Here is a 13497-nt window from a genome sequence, read left to right on the forward strand (position 1 = left end):
ATTGTCTAATCACGTTTTCTTTGTATTCAGTTGAACATAACGTCAATTTCATCAACCAACTCAACCTCAACTTTTTAGTATAGGCCTATACTTCGTAGCAGTGGTGTAAAGTAACTAAGTACATTTACTCAAGTACTGTACTTGAGTAACAGGGGCGGCCATAGCTGAGTGGTTAGTGAGCCCGCCTAGGGAACCAGCTGGCCCTGGTTGCCCCAGGTTCGATTCCAGGCCATCCCAGCATATGTGCCGATGATATGAAATTTGTCCCTGAGCAAGACTCTTAACCCCAATTGCTCACAGGTTCTCATTGGAAACAAGAACGCAAGGACTTTCATGAACGACCTGTTAAAAGGAATTATCCTTTATCCTTTAGTACAATTTTGAGGTACTTTTATACTGGAGTATGTCCAATTTTCAATACTTTTAATTCTACTCCATTACATCTCAGAGGCAAACATTGTACTTTTACTCCACTGCAATGATTTGAAAACTTAAGTTACTTTTCAGATACATTATTATATTATAAACATACATTAACCACCATAGCCCTATTTTATACCTAGGCTATTTGAAAATAGCCGATCTACAAGCTCACAACGTGAAGCTATTTTCAAACATTTTTGTACTTTTACTTTTGGTACTTTAAGTATATGTTGATGCCAATACTTTTGTATTTTACTCGAGTAACATTTTGAACACAGGCCTCACTTGCAACAGAGTGTTTCTACATTGTGGTATTGCTACTTTTACTTAAGTAAAATATCTGAGTACTTCTTCCACCACTGCTCCGTAGTGAGTAAGACGGTGTTCCGTCCTGTGTTGGGCACTGTTGTGAATCTCAGCTGTTTGCTAACCCAGGAAGGCCTATACACCGTAGTACGACAGTTTTGCATCCAGAAAAAAAAAACAGCTTTAAAAGAGCTAACAATGTGTCACAGTCATAGAGTTATTATATATCTGGAGAAAGGACAGCCCCACCTATTAATTTCAATGAAGTTGCTCAAAAGGACTCAACATGGACTACACTAGGGTTCAGCAACGGTTCAAAAATTGACTTAAAATGGCCTCCACTACGTGTCTCCTGTGGTTTCCCTGTTTAACTCTTTGACTGCGGACGACGCGATAACGCGTCAAGTGCTACTTTGTCCAGTTGGCCGTCGACGCGCTCGACGCGCTGGACGCGCGTTCATTGTTTAATCTCTGATTGCGCTATGCTGCTTAATATTCAATGTTATTCTCGAGTTCCACTTACTTCACGGACATCTGCATCCGGTTTCATGACCTGGATTCCGTTTCCGGTTTTTGATTCTTTTCCCCAGTCATTTTCGTCCAAAATAGGTAAATAAACGGTCTTTCACACGGTATGACGGACAAACGGACAGTTTCTCTTCTATAATCTATGGTCTGGGTGACGATCAGTCATCGCCGTCGTATATCACAACGTAATTTTCGCTGATCAAAACAATGGGGGGGACGTCACATCCGTTTTCATGTTTTTCCTTGTCTAATCTATGAAGAAGGGTGAGAGAGACCCAACGACATGATCAAAGCTGTCATGTGCTGCGCTCTAGTGGCGGATTTGTGCTGGGTCTTTACATTATGTGTCCTTAAATTATTTTCATGAGAAAAATTCAAAATATAAAAATAAAAAAACACGAAAATTGCTGGCACTGGGGGAGTACTTTATGAAAATACTCTGGCAGTCAAAGAGTTAATAGATGCTACTTCACTGTTTCATCTACAGACTGTTCAATTCATTCATCCCCATTCAGCTGCAAGTCCTGTTGAAAAGTGGCATATTAAATGTTTTATGGGCTGTTTTGGCAAACTGACTGACCCTGATTTCCATTCTTTCCCCCCTAGAGGATCAACAAGCACATTTATTTATTTTGTTAAAGCTATGTTTAGAAACGACTGACTGACTGTCAGAGGAGAGAGAGGGAATGTTGTCTATTTATGACTGGGTTTATGTAAATCTGAAGATTGCACTACTTTAATCTGGGTATATGCTCGGTTCTCAGTCATCACTTTAAGTAGGGATGCCTCGTGCTTTTCATGGGTTTGAAATCACTGTATTTCAGGGGTCTTCAACGTCTTTCAGGCCAAGGACCCCTTTGCTGAGAGATGAGATGAAGCAGGGACCCCCTGCTTCATCTCAGCTCTGCTTCATCTGATTAAACTTTTTCATAGATTTCATTAATAGCTTCATAGACTTGTTTGACACTATCATCAGTATTGTGTAAATTCATATTTTTTTGTTTCATGTTGCCTTTGCCTCTGTACTTGGTCTACTCTTTTTTCCCCTCTACACCAAACCTCTTCACCAAAAATAGCAGATCTACAAGCTCAAATGTTCCCACGAGAATAGGGCTGCTAAGTGGTTAATGTAAAAAATGTATACAGAAATAAATAATAGTTTGTATCACACAAAGATTTGGCAGACCCCCTGTTGTAACTCTGAGGACCCCCTAGGGGTCCCGGACCCCCCTGTTGCAGACCACTGCTGTATGTGCATTCCTGTTAACTCAGTCAGTCAATGCTGGACATCAGTATCCATTTGATGCTTTGCCTCGAGGGAAGGGAAGGCAAGAGTCAACTCTCGTCACGTTGACAATAGTCAGCTGATCCCGTCTCAGAACATTACACATGTCTGTTTCAGGCCTGATGTGCATCTGTTTCACGTAACAACATGAACTCTGGCGTCCATATTCTGGGATCGTCAAAATAGAGCGCCGGAGTCATCACTGTGGCTAGTGGCCGCTGTCCCCCTATAGCTGACGGCACTTCTTTTTTGTATTGGAATTCCCGTAGGACAATCTTAGATCACGCCATGTAAGAACTGTGTTCCAAAAATAAACAAACCAACTCAGCTATTTGACTCATGTGGGTATAAAGCATCATCTGATGGTGAAAAACTTAAAATGTGTCCAAAGAGTATGATTTTTGACACTTTGAGAACCACTATACGCTATGGAACATTGTACAAAAAAAACTCCACTCCCACACACAGTACAGTACCTCTGAGCTGTTATCATGGGTTATTATTGGAGTTGTTATTAGTCGATGTGGAAATGGCAAATTGTCTGTCTTCATCCTGCTCACTGGATTGGTGTGGCATTTACTCTTCACTATTTGACAGCGTCGGCGTGGCGCAGTCAGTTGTGCATGTGCTTGTTAGAAGTGTGAGTGTGACTTGACGTTGACGTGTGTGTATGCGTGCGTGCGTGCGTGTGTGCGCGCGCGCGCACGCGCGTGTGTGCTATACTTGTGAGGGAAATGTCCCTTACAAGTTGTCTATGTCGGTGGAAACCTCATATGTTCAAAACTGTTACTTTGCAGAATTGAAATTCAAAAGTAGCAGATCTACAAGCTTGAAATGCGTCGAAATATGTGTGTGTATTTTCCTTTTATTCCTATACTTTGTGAGGGACAAATATAGTCCCCACAAGTATATAGTAGAATTTGAGAAACAGAGGACAATAATTCCTGGTCTTCACAAAGGAAATGGCTGTTTAATGGTTTTAAAATATTTGTGGTGTGTTAAGGTTTACTATTAGGAAAACATTCAGGTTAGGAGTAGAGGCATTTAGAGGTTATTCTTTTGGTCTTAGAGATGGAGTTACGCCTGATTTATAGCTGCGTGAAATAGCCGATACAAGCTGATGTTGTAGATCGGTACAGTAGTTGTGTGAAACAGCTGATCTAGAATACACAGAAAAAATAATACAAATGGCATTTATAAAATTGTATGCACTCACAAGTACAGTAATACCAGCATGTGTGCGATGTGCATTTTTGAAAAGCCACATGAAGGATTGTTATCATTACCATGCATCATTTATGAGGAATCCTGTTGAAACGTGTGTCTGTCTGAGTGAATGTACTGTAAGGTCTATCCTCTGCTTCCATCACTCCTACTGCAATTATGTTGCATTCTGCCTTGCAGCCCGACGGAAATAAAGGCAGAGAGATTGTAACAGCGCTTTCACAGAACAGAAAAATGATTGTTCTGTTAACACATTCAATCCGGGAAACGCATAGCTGTGTCATTTTAAGATTTTTTTCGGCTATTCAAAAATAGCAGATATACAAGCTCATAGCGCGGCACCAAGTGCCGCGCTATGAGCTTGTAGATCTGCTATTTTTTGGGGGGTGGCGTAAATGTGGGAAAATCTTTGAATATAATATAATTAACATATAAAAAGTATTTTAAAGCGAACATTTTTAAATCAAATCTTTGCTCTTTTGGGGATTCTACAAATGTCTTCTAAATCCTAACAGGTTTGCTCAAACTTTTTCATGTGAAGGACCCCCAAAATTATGTATTTGGCCGCCGACCCCCATCTCAAAATATTCAGTTCCAGGGACCCCCAGAAGCAAGGATTTTAGTTACAAATGTTCAAAGATTTGCGCACATTTTCACGATTTAAAAAACAATTGCAGATTTACAAGCTCGTAGCACGGCACGAAGTGACACGCTGTGAACTTGTAGATCTGCTATTTTTTGAATAACCAAAGTATAAAATAATGGTTAAAGTTAAAGACACAGACGGCGCGTTCCCGGTCTTAGTGGGTTAAAGCATTACTGTTTGTGCCTGAGCACTGAGCAGCTGGCGTATGTTGGATAAAACATTCCGCTGTTCTGCCAATGACAGCTTGCAAAACACCGGCAATCCACCACTTAAATTATGATACAAAATATTGTAGGTGTTTTTTTGTATTTGAAATGTGTGTTGTTGATGGACAATGAGTTTTAGATTTTGAACTAAAACAGGGGTTCTCAAACTTTGTTCTCATACTTTTTCTTTTCTTTTTTAATAGCTGCTCTACAAGCTCAACAACACAAATAATATTTGCTGGGGACCCCCTGGAACCCCTTCAAGGACCCCCCCACGTTGGCCAAATCATAAGAAAGTGGGCCTGAAAGAGACAGGAGCTCATATGATGTGTTATAAGACCCAAGGGTCTGAGGGGCTTCATAAAAGAGCCATGAACTGCTTGACTGGTTGTCTAAAAGCCAAGAACGGCTGCAGTGGTGTCCGATCAGACCTTAAAGTGAAATGTCCAACCCGGTTAGTTCCAAAGATGGTTCAGGTAACAGCAGTGGAGGAATAGAATGGGAGGAAAGGGCTTTGTAGAAACACACGTATCTAGGCTGCATAAAGGCCAAATACCTTGGTTAGTACAGAAGGTGCTGAACCCTCTACTGCTGAGAGTTTGGAATCGGTCAAAGCCAAGTCTTGAAGATGTAACTTACTTACTTTACACCCCCACTGGGGTATCACCCTGGGCAAGACCTAGCCGGTTGAGTGTCTAAACGAAAGTATCGGAATTTGGCGGAATTTGGCGGAAGTACCGCCCCAAGGAAATGATGACGCTTTGCAAATCTGTTTACATTCTCCGTCAATGAAACGAGTGTTGTGATTGGCCAAAAATAGTGTTTCCGGGGGAAATACGTATGACGGAAGTCCTGCCCCTATAGACACACTCTGCTTTATGTCGTGACCAGGCTTTTCTCTTCGCAGATGAGTAAGGTTAGGAACGAGGCTACTGGGGTATAGGCCGTCGACAAGGGACCGCCAGAGTTCTCGGTCACTGGCGTTCTTTTCTATCTGCGACAAGGTGTCTCTTGGTGTCTCTTTGGCCGGCCTCTGTTTCTCTTCCCTTGAGGGTTCCGAGTCAGAGCCTGTCTGGTTGGTGTTTGACATTGGTTTGCGCAGTGTGTGCCCGATCCATCTCCATCTTCTTCGTTCCAATTTTGTCTGCTGCTGGGAGTTATATTTTCTTCATCCACAGATCGTTATTGCTGATCCTGTCCGGCAAGTGTATTTTGAAGATGTGGTCTTAGATCTTAGAGTTGAGTCTTAGAGATCGCCGATCTGGGGATCGTCGATTGGACCTGAGACTATACTTAAACTCTGAATCGTGCAAAAATACTCTAATGGAGTACCGGAATAAAAACGATAGACCTGGAAATGAGCATAATATGTCCTGTTTGAAAAAAATCTTTTTTTTGGCCATGAACACACTGCACCTGGCTGTGATCCCCATTACATCTTTCAATAATGACGGGCAAAATCTCGCCCAAAAAAAAAAAATCCAGGAGGGCCAGTCCAGCTGTCATCTATAATTTAAACGGTATCGATCACGTCTGCCTCACCTCCCGTTCAACCTGACACACGGAGACAAAGGGAGGATATCATTGCTATCGGGCAGAAACCACCAATCTCCACATTTTAACTTTTTGGGGCTTTTATTTTTTCTTCCATAAATTAATTCCCTTCTTCATCATACAAGATCGTCACTCAAAAGTACAGTTAAAAAAAAAGCCCATCTGCAAGCTCACAACGCGTCGTATCTCGACACGTTGTGAGCTTGTAGATTGGCTGTTTTCACTGTTTTAAAATGTGTTTATATATATATTTTTAAAGGAGCAGTTTTATTGGACATACAAGGTTTCCACCTCGACAGCGACGATATTATCGTATGGGGATGTGACAGGGAGGGAACAGGGTAAAACGTTGGTTTCCTATGCTCTCGCATATACGCTATGGATTCCTGTCCAATTTGTAAGGCAACTGACAGATTTACTGAAGAGATGGAGGGAGAGAGAGGAGAGGAGAGGAGCCTCATGTAACGAGGGGAGGGAGAGGAGGGGAGGGGGAGCGGACAGAAAAACAGGCATTTTCACTAAGCAGGTGGAATGAGCAGCAAAAGAGGGAGAAACTGCAAGTTTGGGATGGAGAGAGGAGAGGAGGAGGAGGAGGAGAGCATGAGATAGTTCAGTGGTTCTCAACCAGTGGTCCGGAGACCACCAAGTGGTCCTTGAGGGGGTTCCAGGTGGTCCCCAGCCAAATGATGGAGAGTTGGCAACCAAATGGACCTTTATGTCGATCTTTAACTCTTGAGAGTTTAAAATGAAACCAAATGGACCCTTAGGCCTATATAGATTTTTAACTCTTGAGAGCGTAAAATGAAACCAAATGGACCCTTAAATAGTTTTTTGAGCGGTGTAACCGCTCCTATAAGAGGGTTTAGGACCCATCCGTGGCGAAAGTTTTTCTTTCCGTCGTGAAAATGTGTCTTTCGCTGTGACGCCATGCTGTGGAAAACACGCCCATAGGCTAAGCTCTGCAGGACGTGCTGTGATTGGTTAGCGAGACACATGATGAAATTAACTTCAAACTTCGCAGACGCGCTGTGATTGGCTAGCGAGATGCATGATGAAATTAATAACTCATAAATAGCACCGCTCACTTCACACTGGGTGTGCTTTTTTACTCTTAAGAGCATTAAATAAATCCAAATGGACCCTTATATCAATTTTTAACTCTTGAGAGCGTAAAATGAAACCAAATGGACCCGTAACATCTGCATTACTTAATTAAAGAATTGTTTTGATCAACGTTGGCCTGTTATCTCTCCTATGGTACCAACATCAATACATTATGGATGGAATTGTGGACAAAATCTCATCCTACAACCCAAACTAAGTTTTGGGTTCTGAGAGTCTAAATCTCATTAAACGGTGGTTCTGTTGCTCAAATGCCGAATAAATAATGGGCCTTGATTTGAAAATGGTTGAAAACCACTGAGATAGTTGATAAGGAGGAGGAAGGGGAAGGCAAAGCAAGGCGAGGACATTTGATTCGTGTAGCATATTTTCAACTACAAGGCAATTCAATGTGGTTTACACAGAGCATCAAGCAAAGGAAACACAATTGTAAAATGACATTAGGATGCATGAAACTAAATAAGTTAAAAAAAAAACATAACAGATACAATGCAGAAGAGAAAGAAAAGTAACTCAATCAAAGGCAACGGCAAACTGATTTATACGCCGTTGTACGATGGTGTCGCTTGCTGAAAATAGCAGATCTAAAAGCTCACAATGCGCCACGACTAATCGGATTCGCCTGCGGCCTGAACAATGCCAGACAGACAGACAGACAGACAGACAGACAGACAGCGAGAGACCGAGAGACCGAGAGAGACAGAAACAGAGAGACAGACAGTGAGAGAGAGCCTTGAATGCAAATTTCACCACATTAGATGAAAAATGAATGCTTGATGGAAACGGCAAACCTTGAATAAAAGTTTAGGTGAACTTGGAGTTGGATTGGAGTTGGATACACTGTTTATTTGAAGAAGGAAATGTAGACAGGCAGACAGACAGACGGCTTATTTGCATGATTTCGTAAATAAGCCACTAATTACAGCGAGCGTGACTATATCAAAATCATGGCGATGAGCGAGAAGGCTATTGTCATGACTTTTTATTGTGGAACAACGGTGACGCAAACAGACCACAGGATAAATAAGACTACTGTGTCTGTGTGTCTGTATATATCTCAACATGAATCCCCTCCAAAAATATTCCCTTTTTTCTCTTTTGTACGCCCGTCTTTTGTCTCCTCCTGAATCTCCAACTCTCTCTTGTTCTCCCCACTGGCGTTCGTTGCCTTGTTTGTGATCTCTCTCACGAAAAAAAACCCTTGACCTCACATATTGTAATGCTTGTTCCGTTTCAAATGTGCACGCATTGATCAGCGCAGCGCGCTGCCTGCTAGACGCAGATGGTGCGCACCGGGTGAGCAGACAAACTGATGGACCATATGTTATTGTTCTGGTAGGCTCTATATAGAGCCGTATATACGTATGCACTCTCACAGGAGTGCATCCGACCTTGATGGTCTTGGTGTGTGTGTGTGTGTGTGTGTAGCCCACAAAGTGGAAAGAGACGGGATATCCATTCATTTCCCTTAAAAAAAAGTGCATTTCTATTGATCAAAATGCATTTCCTCCTCGGCTAAAAAACCCGTAAACAATCCAAATCCCCACGTGGAGCCATTACCTTACAGCCTGCACTCCAGGCTTTATGGTTTTTCAATGACGCACAGCAGCGGTTCCTTTTGTGTTCATTCATGCGGTTCTCGTGGATGTTATGATTTACTGACGCAGTTTCCCATAACAGGAACGAACACTGTATCCATCAATTTATTGTGTTTGTCAGATCAAAACGAGAGTAAAATCGCTATAACATGCTTCCCTAGTTTTCCTTGCCATAATCATGTCCCTTGTTACTATGGGTTTATGTCCACGTTGTTGGCACTCCCACATCTGAATTCTTTGGCCTATAACCCTTTAAAACCGGGAACGCATCTGTGTCATTTTAAGATTTCTTTGGCTATTCAAAAAATAGCAGATCTACAAGCTCATAGCGTGGCAGAGAGTTAAACTAGTAGTGTGTATGAGCTTGTAGATTTGTAGATTTTTATTATTTTTTTTAATCGTGAAAATGTGTGCAAATCTTTGAATATCTATCTTTAGATGTTACAACTTCTGGGGGTCCCTGGAACAACATATTTTGAGATGGGGGTCCGTGGCCAAATGCATATCATTTTGGGGGTCCTCGACATTTTGAGAAAAGTTTGAGAACCACTGATTATAGCAACATGCGTTTTTTGTTAGGATTTAGAAGACATTTGTAGAATCCCCAGAAGCAAAGATTTTAGATAAAAAAATCATATATTCAAAGATTTGCACAACATTTTCATTTGCACGACATGATAAAAAAAAAAAATAGCAGATCTACAAGCTCATAGCGCGGCACTCGGTGCCGTGCTATGAGCTTGTATATCTGCTATTTTTGAATAGCCCGGTCTAAATGGGATAAACCAGATTGGAATCAGATTGTTTTCTATCAAGTCTGTTGCACAGAAAACAAAAACTCACTCATGGAAACTGATAATTTGCCAATCAGATTTGAACCGCAGAAATACCGACTACTCGTGTCACTCGCCAAAAATAGCCGATGGATGTGACCCATAGCAGAGGGGCGTCGTTTGGCGTCTCAGGGAATGGCGGTTGCCATCGTTCATTCAGAGATTCAGTTCTTTTATGCATAGTTTCTCCACCTCTGCACATTGTTCTTTCTGCATTCTTTTTTACGTTTTCAAACGTTGTGATCGTGTAGATCGGCAATTTTTTTGCTATTTTATATTTTTGCTATTGCACCGCTTTAAAGCCGCCACGTGCCAATCGCGTAGATCTACGTGAAGTGAAAAAAAAAAAAAAATCACCCAAAGACCAAGGAGATATGATTAGTTGAAGATCTAGACTCCTATCCACTTCCTTGTTAACTTAAAACTTAAAAATGCTGTATTTCGGCTCCTGAGTACTTTTTTTTTTCCAATGAAAAACTCTGGCACTGGCTAAAAAAATATGAAAATAATTCTGGCAGTTAATGTGTTAAGTGTTTTTGCCAATGGTAGAAAAAAATCCACCCGGCTTGTAGTTTTTGTTTTGTTTTAGTTTTTGTTCATGGAATGATGAATTGTGAGGTTGTAGATCGTCTATTTTCAGAGTGACACACCCTCTTTCGAAACCAACGCGATCGCCTTCTCAGCCTCTGCCACACAAACCGGCGACCGCAGTGGGAATGAGATATGTTTTCTTCCTCTCTCTCTCGCTCTCTCTCTGCTCTTTTATTTGGGCGTTTCAGGGCCATTTCAAAAGCTAATGGCCTGCATGCATCTGAGCACTGTTTGGCTTAGCCAAGTACTTGAGAAATGGGTTTTAAGTCCCCCCCACCCCCCCTTGGAGCAGCTAGCGAGAAAGTCTGTAATTACCGTAATTATTAAGCACAGCGAAGGTCAGCCGGAGGGCAGCCGGAGCTCCATTGGACGGTTCCCAGGCGAAAAGGAAAGGAAAGGTAGAGTAGTGGACTTGCGTCTCTCTCTATCAGTGGCACACCGCTCACAGAGTGGAGGAGAGAGAGAGGCAGAGTGGAGCATGAAACATCACAGAATATCCATGCCTGATTTATCACAGCGGGGAAAGCTCAATCAATGTAGGACTTGCCGGTCATTAAGTTGAGGTCAAACGGACTGCCAGTGGTGGTTGAACAGCGGTGGCCCGACCGTCTCCTCACGGCAGACACACTACTAGTTTAACACGTTTTGATAGAGCCGCGTACGTGGCTCCTATGCAGTATATGTGTATTGTTTGATTGATTGAATACTTTGTCTGAAATGTCCCGGACCCCCATCTGAAAATATTTAGTAATATTTTACTTACAAGATTTGTGTTATATATTTTTTTTAATAGCAGATCTACATGCTCACAACTCACATCGCGACATTTTGTGAGCTTATAGATCAGCTATTTTCAAATAGCCGATTTATATAAGGCTGAAGTGGTTAAACAGATTTTGAGGCTACAGTATTTTAACACATTTTGCTGAGGACCCCCTGGAACCCTCTGACCCTACTTTGAGAACCGCTGGTGTAAAAGAGGGTGTGTGTGTGTGCATGCGTGCGTGCGTGTGCACAATTGTATTCTACAAACCACTAGACCGGTATAGGGCCATATTTCTTGGGCATGCTGCCAGTATAGGCCCAGGAATTAAATCCATCAAATATTTGTTCACACACTGTGAATATTCTTTTCTCGTTTCGTGAATTCATAATCTCAGGTGCAGATTCAGAATCTAAATGGAAAGCCTTTATGAATACACAAAATTATACCCTCAGCCAATAATCAGGATGTACTCTGCCTGATAGTAAAGCTTATTACTGCAATTACAGTTTCCACTGGTCCTTCAGTCGCTAATTTTATACCAGGAGATTTGGTGCCTGGCAACCATGGACGGTTATAAGTACCTGGAACATTCCGGGTGCCCAGAGCCTTACAGAGACCGGCCAACAGTCACAGCTCACAGTTCCCCAGGAGTTGCTGAGGCTAAACTGTGGCATAGATTTTTAGTCGGTGCCTAGGCCTGTCACAATTATGACCATAATCGCCTAATCGCAATTATTTGAGATAATCGCTATTATTTTGCATAATCATCATAATCATTTCCACGTTGAAAGATGTTCTTAGACGTTTACAAGGCATCACGATGCGTTGTAGATCATTATTATTTGTGTTCCTATAAAATTATGAAATATGTCAGTAATGTCTTTGTATTTAAGTTACATTCTGCCCTCTGCATTTTTTTTTATTACGAAGCCTTAAAAGGTAAAAATAACATTCGTATCCATTATGTTCCAATGTTCAATGCCAAAAACACAATTAAATCGCAATTATTCGTGCAACAAATTAATCGTCAATTTAAATGTATAATTGTGATCGGTGCAGTGGCATTAGTCCGACGGTCAATTGTTCCTAAGCCCCATTGTTCCGATGGTGCACATTATAACTAAGCCTAACCTTAACCTCACAAAAACTGTACCTAAACCTAACCTCCTTAGCATAGGATGCCCTTAGCATTACCTTCTTTCCCTGTAAATAGCTACATAAACAGCAACTATTCAGGGAATCAGGCTCCTTTTCCATAACTTAACCTTGCAAAAACTATGCCTAAACCTAACCTCACACTATAATCTAACATTTATCAGACTATTGAGACTTCGCCCCCTTTCAGTCATGCTCGGCACCACCTCTCTCGCCACATTTAGCCCTAAAAGATCTGACACACACATGGATGCAGAAAGGAGCGAATCACACCGCCGTCGGCATGCAGCGCCAAAATGATGTCTTTTTGTCTCCTCCAACACACACAACAGTGTGTAACTCGGTTCCACGGGAGGTATACCAGTTCAGGCTTAATGATAGTGTAGAGTGCATGGCAGTTATGTGTGTGCCCGCTTTATCTCCATGCGCTGATCACTGACATCACCCCAGATGGCTTGTGATGCTCGGCTCACAGCAGAGACTACAGGCTAGACTTCCTCTCTAATTGCAACAGCTTAATGTGACCTTTGCCAGCTGACTGCCAATATCAACATGCACCCTTTTTCCTTAAGCCTTTTTTGCCTGAGGCCGATTCTAAAAATCTCTTCTAAGGGCACGGCCACACCGCACTTTTATTTTACCTCTGGGGCGGAATCTGCCAATGCTTTGTCAATGCAAATGCGTGGATTCATAGTCTTGAGGATTTTTTTCCAAGAATCCACGCATTTACATTGACAAATCATTGGCAGATTCCGCCCCAGAGGTAAAATAAAAGTGCGGTGGGAGCGCGCCCTAAATCCACTGATATAGTCACATACGTTTTCTGAAAAAAACCTATGTTGAATGCTATATCAGTGGTGCTCAAACTTTTTCATGTCATGGACCCCCAAAATTATTTGTATTTGGCCGCCGACCCCCATCTCAAAATGTGTTGTTCCAGGGACCCTGAGCATAGACTTGAGTTCAAAATGTTCGCTTTAAAAATATAATATCTATTCAAAGATTTACACACAATTTCAAGATTTTTCTAAAATAGCAGATCTACAAGCTCATTGCATGGCACGAAGTGACGCGCTATGAGCTATTGGAGATCTGCTATTTTTGAATAGACAAAGTATTATTTTTTTTTCGCAAATCTACTAAAATGACACGGAAGCTTTTCCGGTTTCAATCGGTTAATTGCACGTCTCTCTCGTCCTCTCTCTCTCTCTCTCCCTCTCCCTCCCTCTCCCTCCCTCCCTCCCTCCTCCCCTCCCTCCT

The sequence above is a fragment of the Gymnoscopelus braueri genome, assembly GCF_963280865.1.
Source record: "Gymnoscopelus braueri genome assembly, chromosome: 17".
NCBI lineage: Eukaryota > Metazoa > Chordata > Actinopteri > Myctophiformes > Myctophidae > Gymnoscopelus > Gymnoscopelus braueri.